At 36.5% G+C, this 6294-nt stretch overlaps 1 long non-coding RNA gene across 1 annotated transcript; it reads left to right on the top strand.

Annotated features, from left to right (window-relative positions):
- The first annotated feature begins 214 nt into the window (after positions 1–214).
- Positions 215–2806, top strand: LOC113322155. Its single transcript, XR_003347051.1, has 2 exons — positions 215–689; positions 775–2806. It is a non-coding gene; the product is annotated as an uncharacterized LOC113322155 (long non-coding RNA).
- The last annotated feature ends 3488 nt before the right edge of the window (positions 2807–6294 follow it).

Here is a 6294-nt window from a genome sequence, read left to right as displayed (position 1 = left end):
TTAGTACTACATCAATTATTTGGTTTACAAAAGAGATGACCATGACCTTACATGAACCCGTGACAATCTTTCACAAATTTATGTCTTACAATGAACTTCATATCAAGAGGGGTAATCAATTGCGAGTCTTTCTTTATCTCTTTATGACTCCAAAGTCAGTCTTGATTGGTCTGCAACTGGGTTTGATAGGAAAGGACTACGTTGTATTATTGTTTGTGGAAATAATTTCTCGCATTAGTGTTTTGTAGAGAAAACTGAAAAGTAAAACCCAAGTTAGCTTTTTTTCCTGGGGATTTTGATAAAGTGTCCCCGTTTTTTTAAATCCATAAAATTAATGCCTCCGTTTTTTTAAACTTTCTAAACAGCCCTTACAGGCTATTTTAACGTCTTGGGCTCACATATTGAGTCCAAAGTCATTTACTTAGTCAAAAAAACTGGGTCAAATTATCATAAACCCCTGCACTATATCAAAGATGAGAGAAAGTTCAGCCGACCATTTTCCTCTTCTCTTATGTTTCTTCTTCTCTTTCTTATTTCTTTTCTCCCCTGTTCTTCGTTGTTCTGATTCTATAATCAAATCTATCTATACACCTGCATAAGATCGAGAGAAAGAGGGGAAGTTTATGGAATGTCTGGTGATGGTGGCATTGATTCATATAATCAACTCGAAATCAGGGAAAGTAAATCAGGTAACAAAATTTAGGGTTTGTGGTTTATCTTTTGATTTTATATGAAATTAATCATGTTACTGAAAAATAGAAGATGGGTTTTCAGTGATGAAGATGATAAAGAGGGATTACTAGTTGATTTTAAGCTTTGGTGTAGATTTGAAAGAGATTTAGGGTTCTTGGTGATTGAGTAATTTATAGGAAATTAGAGGATGGGTTTTGAAGAACAGGATGTGAAGAAGAAGGCTATAGTTTTATTTTGAGGAAGAAATTACAGGTGGTGATATAATGGGTGATGAAATTTAGGGTTAGGTCAGAAATAACCCAAGACAGAAGAACAGTTGGTGGATTTCTGTTGAAATTGAACTAGGGTTTGATGCCGGGATGAGGATGAGTTGATTGAAGTGATTCTGAGATGAAGATGGGTTTGATTTTTGTTGTGTGCAGTGAATTGAACGATATTTCTGTTGCAGGTGATGAAGCTAAGGATGCTAAAGGGGTTTTGAGTGAATGGTGTTGCAGAGAAGCAAGTTTTGGTGGTTCTGGTGGTGAACTAGGTGATACAGTGAATGGATGAATAGGATTGGAGCTCATTGAAGGACTGGAGTGGTTGCTTGAAAGGGAAATTTTTTGGGTGAATTACAATTGCAGGATAGAGGTGGTGTATAGAATGTAAGGAAGATATTGATCTGCAGGTGATGATGCCAACACAAATGTTTGTGGTTTATCATGGTGGTGTTTGAGATGAAGCTGATTGAAAATGGTTGAATGATGGTGAGAGTTGGTAGTGTTATTCTAATGAAGGTTTATGGTGCAGAACAAGGTTGCAGATGTTGTGCTTACAGGGTTCATGGAGGTCGAGATTCAAATGAAGAGGTTCTGTTGGTGAATTGAAGTTAAAATAAAGAAGACCTTGTGCTGGTGATTGAGAAGCCGAGAAGAAATTGAAATCTTGGGTTGTCTCTGCTGTTGAATTGGTAGAGGTGGAAATAGTGATTATCATGGGTCTGTAACGGAATTGAGTCTGAGATGGTGGCAGTATTGAATTGTTGTAATGGTTAGATGTATGCTTAGGTCACAGGTGGTGGATTTGTGTTGATGTTGTGCAAGGAACTGAAATTGTAGGCAGAAATAGGCCATTGATGGTCGCTTGCCACTGAGATTTCAAGAATGGATGCAGTGGATTGATTTTGGTGCTACTTCCATGGTCACAGTGATGGCACTGCAGTTGTAGGTGCAGGTTGGGAATGTAAGGAAGAAATGGGAGCTAAGAAGATGTTGGATGAGCTGATGCTGGTGGTAATGGTTGTATGCATTTGAAGTGATAAATGGGAAATGGCTGTGTTGGTTGTCTGCAGTGGTGAAGCGGAGTAATGGAGTTGCAAAGTAAATGGAAGTTTATGTTGTTGCAGAACTGTAAAAGGCATGGTGGTATTGAGATGCAACATATAGAAACATGAAGCTGGTAGTGTTGTGTGTTTGTCTCAGAAATGGGTTATGCAGTGAGCAAATGTGGTGGCGATGGTATTATAGGCAATTGCAGGTGTGTGGCAGAAAACTGCAGTTCAAGTTGTTGTTGGTATTGTGAATGAGTAAGATTGCAGGTGGTCAGCATTGGGAGATAGTTTGAGCTGCTAGAAGAGACTGGTGCTGTTTTGGTTGATGGGTGTTGGTTTGCTGGCTAGAATTGCATGAGCTGCTATTGAGCTGAACTACAAGTGGATGTTTAATTTGTTGCTGCTATATGGATGTATTGGGTCTAATCTGTTTATTGCAGAAAAGGAACTGAACTGAAATGGGTATGAGCAGTTGGTAGGAAACATGATGTTACTGTTGGCTATACTGCTTGTGGACTGTGAAGAAGATGGTCAATGAAGCTCAAGCAGAAGACAGGGATTTTGCATTTTGCACAACACAAATCTGCGATTCAAAAAAATCCAACTCTACTCAGGAGGAAGGTTTTTTTGGACTTTTTCACACTGCCACCAAGCATTAACATCTGCTAACTGCCGTTTACCGGTTTTTGAAAAAAACGGTCAAGGCAAGGGTACTTTAACAAATTTTTAAAAAATGGGGGCATTTTTTTTAGTGTAATGTTAAAAGTAAGGATGCTTTATCAAAAAGCCATTCTTTTTTCTTGTTGGTTGTGAGCATGGTTTTTAAGAGCGTACGCTTCACGCTTCGGAGCGTACGCTTCACGCTTCGGAGCGTACGCTTCAAATTTCAGTATTTCGCTCCGAAGCGGTCATGTGAAGCGCATCTTTCATGAAGCGTACGCTTCATGCTTCAGAGCATACGCTTCGCTTCAAATTTCAGCATTTCGTTCTGAAACGGTCATGTGAAACGCATCTTTCATGAAACTTTAAAAATTTCGCCTTATTTTTAAAGCTTTTAAAAGAAAAGTATGAATGTTTTAAGGGGGAATCGAATGCCCCACCTCCCACTCGTCTGGAATAGGTTGAACTGGTGTACACATTTTGTTTTTAATAAAAATTACTTATATAAAATTTATATAGATATTATCTTCCTAATAAATTTATAATTACTAGTTACAACTAATTTATTTATAAGAAAACATCCGCTTCAAACATCAACCACGAAGCGACGCTTCACGCTTCGACATACGCATCGCTTCCTAAAAATGACATACGCATCGCTTCCTAAAAATGAAAAATACTCCACGCTTTCAATATCTTGCTTGTGAGTAAATTTGAGGTTTGTCGGGTCTTGGATTCCATTTGATTGATTTTAACAACTTTACCAATTGACGATTGGGGGCCTACTCTTTGTTAATGTGTTATGGTAGTCGCACGTGAATTTTTGGCAAGTGTCATAGTACTTTGGCTCTTTACCATAGCAGAAAAATTTGTATGTAATGTCGAAACTCATTTCGGTCGTACCACCGGGGATCAAAAAAGAAAGAGGAAATTCTCCGCCAACAAACAAAGGGGTGTGGAATTTGATGCCACTTCCCCACCGACGGTTATTAGTAAATATGGTCTGATTGCCTCCCAACTAATCAGAATTCATTGACGGCTCGCCAACTACATGTTAGCTAACCAGGGAAACTTCAGCATGTTTTCCCTCTTTTAAAATTTTTTACTTTCTTTATATCATCGTACTCGTACTGATGTTTTTCTAGGATTAATTAACTGACCACCAAGAACATTTTCAGCTGAATTTTCTGTTCAAACGTTTTCACGTCACTTCTTACGCCATTGCATATACGCATTTCACGAATTTAGTGTGAGCTACATGCGATTACGTTGCCCAAGGAAACAAAGACTGCGTTATCTTTGTCACCGAGTCGCTGACTCACTGTTACGAGTGTGATGCAGTTTCCCTGTTCTCCCCTTCAGCTTGAAGACAGTGTACAAGGTCGATATAAATGGTCACAAATTTGGAGGAGTAGATCTAAGTTATCTCATGTGGAGGACCTGGAGGTGTAAAACATGCCAGCCCAACATAGCACAACCATGTAGTCACTGCTTAAAAAATTTATGTTGTAGTGGTAGTGGAATCTGAATGTTGTAGTGGTTGTGGAATCTGAAATCTCATAATAAATGTAAAAATATGAAAAGCCGTTAAATTTGCACTCTTTAAAAGGTGCCATGGAGGTTGGCTTCGTTTTTATAGGTAACCAAGGGTTAGCCCCATTTCTGTCGTATTCAGCCAAGTTGCATATGCGGCAAATGGACATGTACAGGTTTAAAGATAAAACTTGATTCAGTCGTTAGTTATATCACTTACCCAGTAACTGAAATCACCGTAACCCTTATCTAACTAATTTTAGTAATGGCTAATATGCCCTCCATTTAATTAGTGGTAATAAAATTGATCCTTGAAAAATATGCTTAAAATAGTTATGGATACCTCTAATTCTCATTATGATTTTGTTGCTTCTAATTCATTTGCTAAAATTTCACATTTTTTTCAGTATTTACGGTTGGGGGAAACATTACATTTCAGCGGTCACCCGTAAACGATATTTTACGGTTGGGAAATAAAGAATTCCCAAATGAAATTACTAGCTACGGAAAAACCTATCTTTAACCCATTTTTTTTTCTTTTTCTTTTTTGTGATTATCAAAACTCCTTTCGGTTAGGTTTTCCCAGCCATAACTAGTGCATTCGGCTGGTAAAACCTAATAGAAAGAGTTATTCCCAACTGAAAAGCCTAATCGAAAGTAGTATCTGTTACTCTCTCCGTTCCATTTTAGATAAAGCTCTAGGAAGTTTTTCTAGTTCCAAAATACACGAGGGTTTTCATGTTTTTCCATAAAATTTCTAACAATATCCTTACATTTTGTCTTGGATTTTTATTTTAGATGTAGTAATAGTAATTATTAATGTTTGGAAACTTTTTTTTTAGGATGGAAGAACTTTATGCCTCTCTTTATTTCTTAAACTGCGTGAAATACTCTAGACCATCGTCTAAAATGGAATGGAAAGAGTTTTTTTTTCTCCTGATTATCAGAATTACTTACGGCGACTAGGAAATCCGAACCGTAGACACCTAATTATGGTTGGAATTTCTATCTTCCCATTCGTAATATATAACTTACGGTTGGGAAAATAAGAACTCTCAGCCGTAAACAATAAGCAGACAATGCAATACTTACGTTGTAAAATCAGCTGAACCGGATGCAGCTGATGCGTGTCGTAACCACAACAAATTAATTAATATTTTACTACCTAATTAACAAGTAATATAGTGTAGTCAAGTTCGTTCCCACGAGGAGAAAGATATTTTAGTTGTTTTATTGTCACAAAAGGGGGGGTTTTGGTTTTAGATTTTAAAAGCAAAAGAAAGTAAATAAAGCAATAAAGAAATGTAAAGTTGAAATCAATAAGAGAAATTATACCAAGGAATCCTTCTTCATTGCAAAACAATGATTCAAGTTATGTTCTTTTCCAATTTTTGTTAGTTACAAATTATCACCAACTGTAGGTATAACAGCAAGATCAGTGCTAACCCTTAAATCCCTTGTATCATCAGATACAGAAGTTCTCGACTACCGGATTCTATTTACCAAACCACCTAGTAGTAGATCACTCAAGATGTAATTTAGTAAAACGTATTAAGATTTGTGAATTTGTTAGGTTGATATTAGTAGTTAGACTCTTAGATCAAGATCTACTTGCTAACGTTGTTTTCACACATAATTGCTCCACGGAATGCCTCTGCAAGGTATCGTATTTTCTACATGTGTAAAGAGTAAAGAAACGATTAATTATCCCCTAACTTTTACTATCTTTAGATCAATTAACAAATAAATTTAGTTGGCCACCTAAACAATCTATCAATCAAGCATAAACATTCTTATTAGCAAAAACAAACGATAATCATGTAAAAAATTCAAAGTAAATTTAAAACAAAACTCAAATCATGTTAAGAACTACAAAATTCATCCCCAATCAATAATAAAATTAGCTACTCATGGTTTTGAAATTCACACCAATAACTAAAAGAAGAATTTTGAAGCTTACACAAATAATTAAAAGAAGAAAAGATGTCAAAAGCAAGCAAAAACACAAGTGTTGTGTGTGTTAAAGTGTGTAGAGAAAAGTAGAGAACTTCTCTATTTATAGGCTTCAATTTGCTTGCAATCCTCTTAGGATTAGA

This window comes from Papaver somniferum, chromosome 11 (assembly GCF_003573695.1).
Source record: "Papaver somniferum cultivar HN1 chromosome 11, ASM357369v1, whole genome shotgun sequence".
In the NCBI taxonomy this organism is placed as follows: Eukaryota; Viridiplantae; Streptophyta; class Magnoliopsida; order Ranunculales; family Papaveraceae; genus Papaver; species Papaver somniferum.
This window is presented reverse-complemented; position numbering and strand designations above follow the sequence as displayed.